At 46.5% G+C, this 15,610-nt stretch overlaps 1 protein-coding gene across 2 annotated transcripts in view; it reads left to right on the top strand.

Moving 5' to 3' along the window:
* Positions 1–238: 238 nt before the first annotated feature.
* LOC122377757 (homeotic protein ultrabithorax-like) overlaps positions 239–15,610 on the top strand; it is a 197,020-nt gene continuing 181,648 nt past the window's right edge. For both annotated transcript variants that reach the window (XM_043358150.1, XM_043358149.1), the window contains exon 1: positions 239–336. The gene's annotated coding sequence lies outside the window, so the exon portion shown is untranslated. The remainder of the gene's footprint in view (positions 337–15,610) is intronic.

Below are 15,610 nucleotides of genomic sequence, written 5' to 3'. Positions count from 1 at the left end.
GTTTGGTGACGATCGGCGCAGCGGTTCTGGAGATATATCGAAAAGTCTGGAGGGGGCAAAAAATAGCCCCTCCCCCACCAGGTCGCGGGTTAACCCATACACGTAAATAGCGATCCAATCCCTTTACATATCAATGCGCCACTGCCATTCCCTCCTTCCCTCTTTCTCTGGACGCGCCCCTGCGCAGGTCGCGGTCACCGGTCAGCGGGGTGCTGGCTCGGCACGCCAGTTGTGACCGGGAACGGGAGGCAGAAGAACACAGAGCCTGATTGGGGACTGATCCCTCGCCACGGCACGCCACCGCAACTCTGACTAATCCTCGCGGGGCCTTATAAGGTAAGTCTGACAATTGGGAGTCGCTCTGCGGCCGTCACAAATACACGTGTTAGCCGGCACACCCACGCATCTGGGCTGCCATATTTTCCCGGCGGTGGTGGGAGCGCGTGACGCGCGCGGGGCGCGGGGCGCGGCGCCGCCATCTCGGCGCGGTCTCGGACTGTGTCCACTGGCGGCAGCGGCGACGGCCCCGCACGGCCGCCATAGCCCAACAGCGATTATGAAAGATCACAATGCTCTTTGCATAAGTGAGCAGGTCCTAGCTCACGTCGAGCGGCGTCAATTAGTGTCAGGCCGCGCGGCGCGGCCGGCCGGGGCCGACTGCGAATGGCCGGTAAATAATTGTGGCGGCCGGGCCGCGGGCGGCGGCGGCGCGGCCGGCTGCGGCCGACGCTGGCCGTTACGGCCCCGTATATGCAGCCGGGCCGGCCCGGCTGATGTCTTGATTTGGGCCCGGCCCGGTCACGTCGAGGTCAGAGCCGAATCGGCCGCCGCCGGCGCTCGGAAGGCCGGCTGATGACGGAACAGGAAACAGAGGCCGCTCTCCAATTGTGTTGGAGGCTTCAGAATTGTCGAATACGGATTTTTAAGAAGTGCAGCATGTGTTTGAATATTTCAGCATGATAGCAGAAAACATCGAAAGGTTATTTAAATTCAGATGAGGACGGGACACGTCTTCTAGCAGACTTTGTCACTAGCTGCGCAAATTAACAACGTGACGTCGCTAGATTTATGTACCGATTCTTGTCGCATATTTTCAAAGTAGGCGTATACTATTTCTGATTGCAGTAACAGTCACTGTTAAATATCTTGTCGTAAATGATTCTGTTCCCGTTGAATATATGCTTATCTCAAGGACAGACTAGTCTCGGTATGGCTTACCCGCTGTGTTACACGAAACTGACCGTCAGATTATGTTCAGCACTGTCATGAACGGAGGCCAGAGAGAAAAGTGTCCACCCAGTAATGAGCCAATGCCCAGGCAGGACAGCTCGTTTGCAATCAAGGCTCGAGACATTCCATAAGTTTCTGAACATGAGTAATGCTGCACTAGATGGCTATCCAAATATACATGGAGCATTTTTCATGGTCTGTTGGTCCTTTGGCCGAATGGCAGACGATTTAGACTGGACGGCTGAGGTACCCAACTGCTAGACTCGATGAGATGAAGACAATGGATGCTTCATATGGACTACCTATATCAACGGATAAGGGATAGACGGACGTCGATATACAACGATCCACGTCGTGCCTACTGCCCAGCCCTTTATAGTCTAAACTGAATTTTACCATATGCACGGTAGATGGCTTTGACTTACGCTCCGTCGTGCCGTTGCATATGCATATATAGGAAGACTTATCCCAAGCCTAATTGCCAGTGGCGGAGCTTCCTATACCATATACAGTTAGAGGGACAGCTGCCCCACCATCTTTCCATTGTGCCCCACCAGACAGCATTGATTTTTGCCCCAGCAACTTTAGCTTAGTTGTAGCACTTGGTCGCCTTGCAAATCAAGCTTTTTCGCATTGAGCACCTTTAAAATGTTCTTTTATTGCAAAAGATTACTCTGTAATGATAGGAATGGTTTCACATGGATTTACTCTATTATTCAACATGATAATCGGACATTGTAGGTTTGACGACTTCTTGTCTCACCAACTTCCTTGGAAAAGCTCCACCCATGCTAAATGCTATATATACCTATATAGCTGATGTATATCGTAGTTGTCTGAATGTATAGGTATTGCAATTTTATTTACATACATTTAGCTGTGTAGAAAACAAATCGTTATATGTGTTGTTCATGATAAAATCATCATGGGAGTAAGAACGGCTGGAGCATGGTGGGTGCGTGGGTGAAAAAAGTCCAGCCATGGCCCATGTAGGGAGCGGCGCCGGGTACCTTGTTCTCTATCCTCTTGATTTTGGTGTGTATCGCCACCAGTATTGGAAAACGGTTTCAGGCGGGAGGCTCATTGCCAGCGTTGAGGGTGAACGATGCCGAAAAGGTACTGAAAATTGCATTTTGGAACACTAACAATGTCAATGATTCATGCAACGGTTCATTGATTACGGCAATATGTTAAAGTAGATAACTTGGCCATTTTTTAAGAAATTGGGCGATCGGGCTAAAACTTTTCCGCAGCCGTTGAGGGAGCCACCATGCAGACCCTCCGCACGGCGGCGGCCAGCCCGGCTCCGCCGGCTGCTGGACACAGGCAATGGGGGTGGATTTGGACAGAAAATACAGCTTCATTTTGTCAGAGAGCCACCTGAAAATATTTTTGAAATTATTTCAACACCAGAATACTTATAATGATGCTCGAATAAGTCATCGCTCACCTCAAATAAAGCGATGTCGAACTTTTTTTGTTAAGGAGTATAGATATTTCGAAAATATCCAGAAAATATCACTGTTTTGGCGCTAACTACGCAAAAATACATACATATGTGGCATGGCACAAATTCAAAAATAATGTGTAACACGGCAACAAACTTGCTGCTTCGAGGCTAACAAGAAATAGCAACATCAAGAGAAATGGGGTCTTCCATCGTTGTCGCTTCGTTAAGTCACACGACTTTGGCCAGTTTGTCCCATAGCTCAAAGTCCAGAACAGCGTCTCTTGCGACTTCTGCTTTTGAACACCCAGACTTTGCAGATTGAACATTTCCGGCGGCGTTGTGATGTTTTGCAGTCCGAAAACGTCCGCTCGCCCCCGCGCCGCGGCCCGCGAATCTCCCAAGTTAGTGGTCAGCGCGGCGAATAAAGCTGCGAGACATAGAGCCGGCCGTCGTCGGCAGACATCGGCCCTGACTTATCTCCGCCTTATCATGAATGTTACACAACGCCTTGCCGAATCATTACCGATGCATGCTGGCGGGCCGGCGGCCGGCCGGCCGGGCCGCCACAACTCAGCGCAAACAAACCGGGCGGGCGGCCGCGGCGCGGCGGCACGCGATTCGCCGCGTCGGCCCGCCGGCCCGACTTTGGTTACGAGCGCCGCCGGCGGCAGGACGCTGCTCGTCGACTATGCAAATGGGATCGAGCTGCCGTCCGCGGCCGATGAGGGAGCCACCATGCAGACCCTCCGCGAGCGGCGGCGGCCGGCCCGGTCCGCCGGCTCCCGGACAGAGACAATAGGGGTGGATTTGGACAGAAAATACAGCTTCGTTTTGGTGGGCAGCCACCTGAAAATATTTGAAATAATAAAAAAGGGTTACTGAAATGTAATTGGCCTCGTGTCAGTTTATTATTTTTTATCGCGAGCGTCCAAAAAAGAAATAACAACACCACTTGTATTTCTATAGCGTGCGTATATAGTTATAAAAAGCTTGATTGATAAAAAGTAAAAATCGAAAATGATCTGAGGAGCAGAACGTACTAAACCTGTATTTTTTATCCAGATTAAACCAGCATGAATAAGGAGAAATGTCTGTATGAAAACAACATATAAACTCTGCTTCAATGTAAGCTTGCAAGTAGAATTTTCGCTTCGCTCCCAATCAGCTCGCAGGTTAGAGCAGCACCCCAAGAACATCCCCAATACCATCACACCATAGCTGTCAGTTTCACTTTTATCCCCTCACCTTTAGCAGAGCGGCCCGAGCCGTCCGCCCGTCCTGGGTGACCCCGTTCTGGAATTCCTGTGTGCCGAGTGCCCGGCGACCCGCGGCCAAGACCCCTAGCCACCTGTTTACGGCCGCCCTGTCTCCGGCAGATATACCATATGTGCAAGCAATCTCACGTATATTGAGTCATAACTAAATTTTTTACATCCCCTCTCACCAATGAGCGCGTTGGTGGCGGCGGGATTTATTCGGTGTTTGGCGTTTTATGTGGACCTATTATTACCGCTCGTGTACGGGACGAGAGCGCACTTTATACCTCGGCTACCTATGAACGGGAAGCTAGCGAGCATTATCAGTCAATGGCGATTTTATGACACATTACGAGGAGACGGAGACGGAATGACCAGTTGTGTCTGTGGCTCTGTTGTGGCAGGAGGGTGGCGGCGGACCGCCGGACCGGAGCACCGCTCTGCTGAGGTGTGAGGCCGAGAGCCCTCAGCTCACCCCAGCCTGTCCTGGGTCTCAGCACCTCCGCTGCGTTGGTGCCGGCGTGCAAAATCCACCGGTGTAAGGGGATAGTGATGACGGTGTTGGTTGTAGTGGTGCAGACAGTGACGATGGTGAGGACTGTGATGGTGACGGTGACAGCGGTGGTGTCACGTTGTGACTGTCGCGGCACCAGTCTCCACAGACAGGCCGACCCCGTCATCTCTCACCAAGCAGCGGCGCCGACCCTGGCGGCCTCTCTCTCCGGTAAGAGCCTACGACCATTGACCTCGCCGGCCGGCTGGAACAATGCGCCGCGCCGTGTAGGTGCGATTTATGTCCGACAAATGACGTCATCACGGCCCGCGGGAGTGCCAGATCAGTACTGGGATGCTCTCGATGGCGGCTGTCACGCGACACGACTAGCGAAAACACCGCACCAGGTCGCAGGTCAAGTCACGACGCAGGTCACGGAGCAGGTCACGAAACAAGCCACGAGGCAGGTCTCGAGGAAGATCGCAAGACAGGTCATGAGCTGGGTCAGGGCTGGGTTAGGTTAGTAGGTCCAAGACGGGTCAAAAGAGGATAACCAAGAAAGAAACGGGGAACCCTGGCTTCTCAGGGAGGCTGTCACGTTTCCATTGAGGCCTGTCAATGGCTGAAAAGGCGAGGTCAAACGGCGGTTGTTGGACGAGTAATTTGATTGCGCAACGCTGTTGAAGTACCAGTCTTTGTTTTCAGTAATTGAACGGATGTGTGTAGGAATTAGTTGACACATTGTGTGTTTGGCGTGGGCTTGGAATGAGACATTTTTGTAACTTTGCAGTTGCTGATTTGTTAAACATAATGCAAGCATAAATAAATGTATTGAAATGCTATGTAATTTCATAGAAAATTATTTAAAAAAAGAATAATTTGCTTTACTTGCTAGGTAAATAGACAGTCGAGAAGTGGCTGTCAAATGTAGACGAGAATATCGAAAGAAGACAAATATTTGACAGAAAGGACACTGCGTTGTGTCAACAGTCAACATACGTTGCGTGGGGAAGATGAAGGGAAATGAAATCATAGACGGGCGATAGAAAATAATATCCTTGCGTGATATGCAACACCTGGAACGCTTGCACTTCTGTAATGCAGTATTGTGCAATCTGTCATGCCCAATATTGCTCTAAAAGCGCAATAATTGAATACCAGCACACAAAGAAGCGATGGCAGTTGTTCCGCATTATTCAGTCGCCCTGCACTCCCGGTTGCGTGTCGCGGCTCAACATTGATAAAAATGCATAGCCGGACATCTACGGAACCAATTTCGGTGTCAATCTGCCATCGATCTGTGCGCGTGTGTCCGGGAAATTAAAAATAATACGCACTATGTGTCCTGCCGCGGCGGGCGGCGGCGGTGGCGGCGGCAACATGGCGGCCGGTCGGGGCCGAGATTCCCGAGCCCCGATGGCCGCCCGCCGCCGCCGCCCGACCGGCCGACCGGCCGACCGGCCGACCGGCGGGTCCGACTATCAGTCGGCCGGCCATTTCACTTCCTGTCGCATAGAGTGTTGATTGCGGCAATCCACTTGATTAGTCGGGCCTTATCGAGGCCGGCGGGACCTTCTGGCGTATTTATGAAGATTTTCTGGCGGCCCGATTGCGGTCGACGCCGGCCGGCCGCCGCCGCCGATGAGCTGCGCTCGGAAGTGGCGGACGTCGCGGACGACGGCGGCGGTCCGAGGACGGGAATTTCAAATAGCGCCGCCGTACATCTCCCGTGACGAGGCCCGATAAGACGGTATATCTGGGAAATGTGCACTGGCCGGGAGGAACGCCGGCCCAAACGAATCCGCCCAGAATATGTGGCACAAGATACGGCTCGACTAAGTTGAGTTTCTCAGTATTTCTCCTCAGACAAGAACTTGTGTCATCCTTTAGACAAAAGGATGACTGGATTTCGGACAAGCCTTATGAACAGCACTTTGTGTAGGATGAATATTACAGGATATATGTATGAATACGCAACAATATTCACCCTATTCACAAATTAAATCGGCCCGTCGCCACCTGACTTTTCATTTCAATGTGTAAAGTCAAACGTGTTGTATTCATTTGTTTCATACTTTCGTTTATTGCATTATTCTGCTGGAAATTTAGACGACGCTCTCACCAGCTCTCACTACGTTTCCATGACACGTCTACATAAATCGATTTAGCGAAATTTCACGTGCGTTTTTCTCGGAAACTATTTACCTTATGCAAAAAAAATGAGCGTAACAGGTTTTAGCTAGCACCTAATCCTATATTTACATTTTTACATTATGCCTAAATGTTACGGTGGAGGCCCAGGGCTGCGGAGTCGATGGATTTTCGGCGACTCCGACTCCGACTCCGACTCCGGCTTTCAAAAACCAGCTCCGACTCCGACTCCGACTCCGGGCAGAATTGTCGACTCCGACCGACTCCAACTCCCGACTCCGACTCCTCAGACCTAGCAGGGCTGCGGAGTCGACAGATTTTCGGTGACTCCGACTCCGACTCCGGCTCGGGTTTCTAAAATCGACTCCGACTCCGACTCCGACTCCGGTCACAACTGTCGACTCCGACCGACTCCGACTCCGACTCCGACTCCGACTCCGCAGCCCTGGGTGGAGCAAATCAATTTTTTCAAAATCGGCTTAACTTGTGCCATGGAAACGTAGCCTCTGACTAATTACTCAGCACAGATAAAGCCAAAAAAGACAATATCCAGCAAAACACTCGCATACTCGCAGCGTTGAGGCATCTATTTACGCTGCGAGTTATTTCATGCCTTCGCAACCATAAAAATTAGAGCTTACCTATGAATACTGTAAATTGTGCAAGCGATAAGAGATGTTGATGATATTGGCTGGCACCTTTGAATATGAGAGGAGACGGTTTTGTTTTATTCGGAACAGGGTAACAGCTGGGAGAAAGAACAGCTCTGAGATTGACTCACGACGAGGCGCCTACTCAGACTGGCACTCACGAACAGAGACATTTACTTGATATAGCCTAGGCAAATGCACAAATACAAATACAGATGCATTGTTATCCCGCGCCCCACTGGGGTCTGTGTATAACACGCCCTACTGGGGGGGGGGGGCTATTCATAGCCCCCCTCCTAACTCCGAAACTACTGGGCCGATCGTCAAAATTCAAACGGCGTCTGATAGCCCCGGAAAAACTGTCGAGCGAAACCAAATTTCATTGACCTCGAGGTCACCGATGACGTCACAGGTCAGGTCAAAGTAAAAATTATTAGCACTTTGGCTTGTTCACATTTTGGGCTCCGGCCGCCGTCTTACAAGTCAGATCAGGCTCATTTTTCGTTTCCACACTCGTGAACAGATGCTCTAGATACCTTGAGGGTACCAAACTTGTACTTTGATTTTCAGGTCAGGGTCAGGTCATCACAGGTCACGAAAATATTATATCATGCGTCGGTCACGTGACACATGTTTTATGGTCCATTTAGGCCATAGATTTCGAATTTGATGTCGTCTGTGTCATTCAAGGTCATTTTGAGTCGAATTTAGCTTAGGTCAGGTCACTTTCAGGTCAAAAAAGGTCAAATTTTGAAGTTAAAATTTTTCAACAAAAAAGGTGTCTATTGGACGCAGTTTGAGCTCAGGAACACGATGGTGCCATTTATATTGGTGTACGATGTCAAATACGTACTGAAAAATTGATTTGAAAAATTAATAATTGTGAATTTTTTGCAATAATGCGTATAACTTGGCCATTTTTGAAGATATTTAGCTAAAACTTGCTAGAGTTAGTCATAATCATGGGTTCTGTCACATATATTTCGGTTTTTTCGAAAAGTCAAAAACTTTTTGAAAAAAATATAAAAATATAAATTTTGAATATTATTATATAAAATTTTCAAAATTTTCAAAATTTTGAAAATCCGAGATAGCAGTTTGATAGCGCGGTCAATTCTGAGTCCTTTCATGCAAAGAAATTGGATCTAGCTTAAAAACTGAGCTCTTGGGAGCGATTGCCGTGGTTCAATGTTTTGCGTCGAAATCGGACGAACATGACGTCACTCTGACGTCATTTCCGGCCGACCTATGGCAGCTACGAAGTTCAAATTTTGACACAAGGTGTCAAATTGATGCAGCCGAAGGTACTGAAAGTTTGGCGTCGATACGTCAAGCGGTTTGGAAGTTATTGCAGAAAAACGAGAGGGGGGCTATAAATAGCCCCCCCCCCAGTGGGGCGCGGGTTATGTTACTGGAGTTATAAACACATTCTCCAAATTAGCTTTGAATTGCTCTTTCGATTATCATTCTTTCCTAGCATACCTATCAAGTATCAACTGGCTATTGGTAAAAACGGCTATGTACAATTGCAATTATTTGATGTCTGCTTGGTATAAAATTGTACATAAGAGCTTATCATTTTCCCTGCTATTTTTGTTGTCGTTTTTATGGCATCGCCAGAGTCCAACGCTGGCTTGCTGCTTGCGCTCATCGCAGACAGAAGTCTCCGTCGTAAAGCTGTCAATCAATTTCCCAGAAAGGCTAAGCCGTACGATTTCCTGAAATGACATTGATTTGCTGTCTTCCCCAAATCGATAAGTCTAATTTTGGCCTGGTGTCCTTGCAGAACATTTCATGGTTTTCTATCTGTACCAAACTACTGTATACTTAAAGGTAGTGTGCCAGCTTTCCTGGACCGTATGGAGTTAATGGCCCAGGTAAGGAGAACCGGATTTTTAGAACTTATCCATACCTTCAAAACTCATGGAAACGTCTTAAGTTCTTCAAATTTTGAGTACCCCAGTGCGAAATTCGCCCCGACGGGTTGTCGGTCGTACCCCAACCACATTTCACATCACTATGAACAATAAATGCACACACTGAAATCGCTATTACCGATATGCTCATCCAATCAAGTTTCGATAAACCCGTTCATCATCATCTCCTGCGGTTTCGAACACGCCTGTTAGGTGGTGCGGTAGACCGCGCCCAAAGCCAGGGCCCCGGTAACGTGAGGTAGCCGAGTCGGGGCAGCGTGCGCTGACCCAAGCCGGGGCCGCGCGTCCTCCCGGTGTCATGTGATAGCCCGGGGCTGCCCGCGGGGATGCGGTAGACCGCGCCCAAAGCTGCGGCCCCGGCTTGGGTCAGCGCACGCTGCCCCGACTCGGCTTCCTCACGTTACCGGGGCCCTGGCTTTGGGCGCGGCTTCTGCTCATACTTTGTGGTGCGGTGGTGGTGCGTCGGGCCGCGCGCTCTGACTTCGGCCAAGAAAAATGCGTCAGCTGATCATTGTCATTTCTGCCACTTGCGTGTGGTGAAATGGGGTCATAACTTAAGAGACGGCTTTTTCATATCAATGATTTTACATAAAATCATAGTTCAAACCATAAATAATGTTCGACAGCCAAATTATTTTTTTTTTTCTAACTAATCTACGAAATAGTCCGCCGCCCATGAACAGACGACCAGGAGTGTCCACCCACGGTCCCGCACGACCACAGAACCATACGTTAACACCAAAAACAAAAATATGCAAGTCGTGACACTCCCTGCTAAGAAAAGGAAAATAACAAAAAAAGAAGCGAAAAAACCTGTGCAGCCAAATACAGATGCAAGTAGTGTTGTGAGTCATGCATACAAGGGGCGGAAAGAAATCAAAGCTAAAAATAGCTTTGACTAGACACCACGTTTTTTTTGTTTTTTTTTTCTTCAGTACCTAAACATTCATACCTTGGTTAGTTACACATTCGCACAGGGAGTTGGAACAATCACACAAGGACATGGGTATAAGCCGGTAGCATGCAGATCAAAAGGTCGGTGTCGGTTCCTGGTCAGGTTTCAGCATGGTCAAGTGCCCACCGAAATAGGCCACCCAGCTAAGCAAGCTTGTTGCTGGGCGAGCCTAACTCGGCAGGCGGGGTAGATGAGGGGCGAGTTATTCTAATATTGCTTTCTCTATCGGAGATAGAGACCACTACGGTATCTAAAACTTCTAGGACTTCCTCTTGCGGCAGGCGCAAAAAGAAAAATCCACAAACGCACATACACAACATAAACGGCACATGACACATTGATACAATACAAAGAAAGTGATACACATATAACCAAAACGGCAAACGACACTACCATAGGTACACAAATAATCAGTGGGTATTACCAAAATATTCCATTTTGGTATGACTGTAAAAACGGAACACTGAAATGTACCACCTCTCTCTCTCCTCAACTGATTTAACAAGACACTACTAAGAAGAAGAAGAAAAAAACAGGACAGAAAAAATAGAAATAGTAGAAATGGAACGCAGTCTAGCCCCACGTCCCCGGCGGCAGGCGCCGAGGGCCGGCTATCCGACCCCGACGGACCTATGCGGCAAACACAGCACCTCGACGCCCGCCGCGCAAGGTCGCAAGGCCATGAGGGCCTTCCTACCAGGATATCAGTAAGAATCTAAGGTAAGGTTAGGTGCATATGAATATCAGTACGAGTCTAAAAGAGAACCTCTTATTATATTTTTTAGCTGTCTTTTGGATGCCGGAATTGTCTGTATGTTCGGAAACATAGGACTGATTATTTGGTTCCAGAGCCTGGGACCAGCCCATCGTATCGTGTGTGTACGGTATAGTTTTTCAGTGAACATTTCATTGAAATGATGAGCTGAGCGCGTGACTCGGTCTGGTTCAGCTAAGGTAAAAAAGTTATCTAGGGATGTGGGCAAAGTTTCATTTAGCTTACGATGCAGTAAAAGTAATGATTGCTGTTTACCGATGTCGGTAAGACGAAGCAGCTTCAGCTTTTTAAAAATAGGGGCAGTGTGAGCAAGCCTCTCACTACCATCAATCAACCTAATGACTCGTTTTTGTAGGGTTTGTAGTTTGGTGATGCTAGTACTGTAAGTATTACTAAAGATCATGCAACAATAGTTCACATACGGTAAGAAAAGGGCATTGTATAGCAGCAGCAACTGTTTACTGGTAACAAAATACCGGACTCTGCTTATAAGTCCGACATTTCGGCTAAGTATCTTGGTGAGGTGAGCAATGTGCGATTTCCATCGCATGTCGTCATCTATATACATACCTAGGTATTTCACTGTTTTAACAAACTTGATGTTGTTACCAGTAAGGGAGACGGTTATTGTTATTTTATTGCGCGAGTTATTGTAAAGCTGACAAAATGTTTTGTCTGTATTGATTGAAAGTTGGTTTGCTGCAAACCAATCTGAAATTTTAGGCACAATGTTATTTATCCGTGACTGCAGTTGTCGCTCATCTTTCCCTTCAACGAAAATTGCTGTGTCATCTGCATACAAATATGCATTAAAATTGGGAGATATTGAAGGGAAGTCATTAATGTAAATAAGAAAGAGGAGTGGTCCTAAAATCGATCCCTGTGGCACACCGATATCGATGGGAATGAGGCTAGATCGTGAGTGATCTATCTCGACACACTGTGTACGGTCCTGTAAATATGATTTAATCATCATATGAGCCTGCCCACGAATGCCATACCTATATAGCTTTTGTAGTAAAATATTCACATTTACAGTATCGAAAGCTTTGCGGAGGTCTAGGTAAATGCCACATACAACTTTGCCTGCTTCAAATGCTTCAGTGATCTTATCTTGCACCAAAAGGATGGGCATGTATGTGCTCATGTCTTTCCTAAACCCAAATTGATAGCTACTTATAATTTCGTTACTATCGAAATAGTACTCTAATCTATTATATATTATTTTTTCTAGTATTTTAGACAAAAAAGGCAAGATACTGATAGGTCGGTAGTTTGAGAACCTGTCTTTACTACCTGTTTTATAAATTGGCTTGATGACTGCTCTTTTCAGGCCGGATGGAAACATACCTTGGCGTAAGCAAAGGTTAAAAAAGAAGACAAGCTGCCTTAATATTGCACGGAATGTCGATTTGAAAATACGAGCATTGATACCATCAATTCCACCGCCAACATTATTTGTGTTAGTAATAATGTTTTCCAGTTCAATCTCGTTTATGTCTTCAAAGTGTGAAAACGTATTTCCTATTTCATTAGGAATGTTAGCAATGGGGTCAATGTCGCTTGGGGGTATGTTATCTTTAAGTTTTATACCGACGTTAGCAAAATATGTGTTGAAAGATTCGGCAATGTTCTCAGCACCAGTCACCACATCCTCATTAGTTTTAAAAGTATGCGGAAGCCTGTGCTGTGGTACATTTCCTTTAGTCATTTCATTTAAAATTTGCCATGTTTCTCTCGGACCAGAATCTTTCAGAGCATTCTGGTAATACGTTTTCTTGGCGTTCCGAAGAACCTGTGTAAAAATATTTTTATATCGTTTATACTGGTTTACATTATAAGCAGTAGGCGTTTTCTTTTTTAGGCGGAATAGATCATTTTTCCTGTTGATAGATGCCAATATAGCAGGTGTAATCCAAGGCTTAATCGGAGTTTTTTTCCTCGATGGTATGTAGGTATCACTGTACCTAGATATTCCTGAGGTATAAGAGTCAATGATCAGTTTACACGCATCCTCGGCATTTGTCAATTGACAAATATCAGTCAGTTCGTTTTGCAAATATGATTGCAAGTCTGGTACTTTGTTGTAGTTAAAAGAGGTTACAGTCTGTCTCATACGAATATGAGAGTCGTTCGCCTGAAAAGCACAGTCGATGAAAACTGGAAAATGGTCAGATATATCATCAAGAATGATACCGGAGTTATTTATGATCGATAAATTATTACAAAAGAAGTTGTCCAGGAGAGAGGCACTATCACCCTCACCCAGCCTTGTAGTCCTTGAAACACAGGGAAAGAAGCCATACGATAAGAACATGTTAGTAAAATGTTCAACGTTTGAATCCGAAGACGCTTGAAACATGTCAAAGTTAAAATCCCCAGCAATTAAGACATTTGACGACGTATGACTGAGCTGATCAAGCACAGCAGCCATTTGATCCACAAACTGTGAACCTCGTGTGTTTGGGGGTCTATACACTACACCAATAATGAGTTTCAATGAGTGATGAGTACACTCAACAAATATATGTTCAGCATCATCTACATTACTCAATGTAAGAACAGAAGTTGAGTTAATGCATTCATTGCATACATAGAGTGCCACTCCACCACCCATTCTATCCTTGCGACTGCAAAATACTGACGTATATCCTTCAATATGTCTAAACTGTTCGGTGCTCGGGTCCAGCCACGACTCTGAAACGCATATCATGCTCCAGTGCTTGCCAGTCGTATAGAGAAATGTTTGAAATTGTTCAAACTTCTCATTTGTTAATATGGATCTAGCGTTTATATGCAAGATAAGATTCTCGTTGTCATTGTTATGTAGAAAGGATCCTGGCCTTGAACAAGAGTAATACTTACAATTGTTTCTTATTAGTTCGAACCTCTGGTGATCAAAAGACAGAGTTTGAGGACCAATGTGTTGGAATGCATCAATTATGTTTTCGTTCAGGAGAGGTGGGAGACACTCATTTGATTGTAATTGCATAGAACAATATGTGAGTTAGAGAAAAGGAAGAAGGGAAAAAAAAAGGGTGAAAGTTTTTCTAGAAAAAAAAAGAAAAAAACACCATTACAGAGGGAATGGGTGTCCTGCTACATTCTTAGCTTATATCTATGTAAGGAAGAAGAAGAAGAAGAAGAAGAAAACAATACCTTCAAAATAAAACAATACTTCAAATAAAAGAAACAATACCAATACAGGCTTACAGTTTAAGGCTCGACATTGTGTTGTCTACGATTAGACAGCTGATAACTCATTCCCGTACGTCGTAACTCTATAATGACCTTTGCTTATTGTCACATGTGCGCCGCATTCGCGATTGTTGCCGACGCCTGTTTGCAGGTGAGCCCACTACAGTTGTTATACATATCGAAAAACCGATAAACTTTTAGGCGAAAAAGGCACTATTCCAGGCCCATTTTTGATTTTTTTTGCGATATTAGGTAAAAACAGAAGCTTCTTATCCTAGGAAAAATAAAATGGGAAATCTTTCAAAGGTGGCACACTACCTTTAACTTCATATAGCATGTTATTTATTCAGTATCTGTTCATGCTTATAAAAATTCAACATGTAAAAAAAACATTTTCTAACAAGAAAATTTTTTCCCCTATAGCTGTTGGATGTTTCATAATATTACTTGAAACCAATGACATCGTCATCTGTCCCGTGTTTCAAAGGCAAAGGTTCTCAAATAGCTTGCTGGAAACGGTTCAGGGCAGGAGTCATTTCAGGGCTTTGCTAAAAGCAGTACACTGCAATGCCAGGCCGGTTCGTGGAATAATATACCTGGCTTCTTTCTTAGAGCGTATCAAACTGGATTGAAAGCCCAGCGAAGCGGTCAGGGGCTAGGGTGTGATGTTATGGAACAGACGCTACAAAGATGACAGAAGTTTGTGTCAATCGTTGATGACTGATGAGCGTTGGTTATGACTATTACCAGTATAACGCCTTTTGCGGCGACTAACGGAGCGAGCGAGAGGGTGGGCCTTGCACGTGCGAAATTGCGAGGGGGTACCTCCAACTGACTTGTGCACGGCACCTTACTAATCGGTCTCTAGCGATGTGCCAAATTTGAGCACAATCGGCCCAGCCGCTCTCGAGATCTGGAAGCGGCACCCTGCACGTGCGCACGTGCAAAATGGGTCCCAACTGACTTGTGCACGGCACCCTACTAACTGCTCCGTAACCGTGTACCAAATTTGAGCGCAATCGGTCCAGCCGTTCTCGAGATCTGGAAACGACCCCTGCACGTGCGCACGTGCAGCAGCACCCCAACTCTGGCACATGGATATGCATTGCCTAGTGGGTGCCTACCTACATGCCAACTTTCAGCGCAATCGGCCCAGTAGTTACCGAGATATTGCAACAATTACAAAAGTGACACCTCTTCGTTTTGCACGTGGCACGTGCATAAGGGGTCACCCACATGCATCGGGAATAGTGCAATACTTGGTAGAAGGAATGAAGCTACCCTACAAAAATTACCGCATGTAAATCGGTCAAGTGGTTGCTGAGATATAAGCCTCGCAAAAGCGTGACCACGGCCGGCCGGCCGGCCGGCCGCTCATACTCAGAAATTTCCGTTAATCTAAGGAAAGACTACGCTCGCTTCGCTCGCTCCGTAATTAGCTCATGTAGTTTGAGTGATGCTTGGTTTGCCTCTTCTCAGTGGTTATTGCATTGTGCATTACGTTCCGGAATCGTT

This window comes from Amphibalanus amphitrite, unplaced genomic scaffold, assembly GCF_019059575.1.
Source record: "Amphibalanus amphitrite isolate SeventyFive unplaced genomic scaffold, NRLGWU_Aamphi_draft 000050F_arrow, whole genome shotgun sequence".
NCBI lineage: Eukaryota > Metazoa > Arthropoda > Thecostraca > Balanomorpha > Balanidae > Amphibalanus > Amphibalanus amphitrite.
The sequence above is the reverse complement of the archived record's forward strand: the minus strand, read 5'-3'. Positions and strand labels throughout refer to the sequence as shown.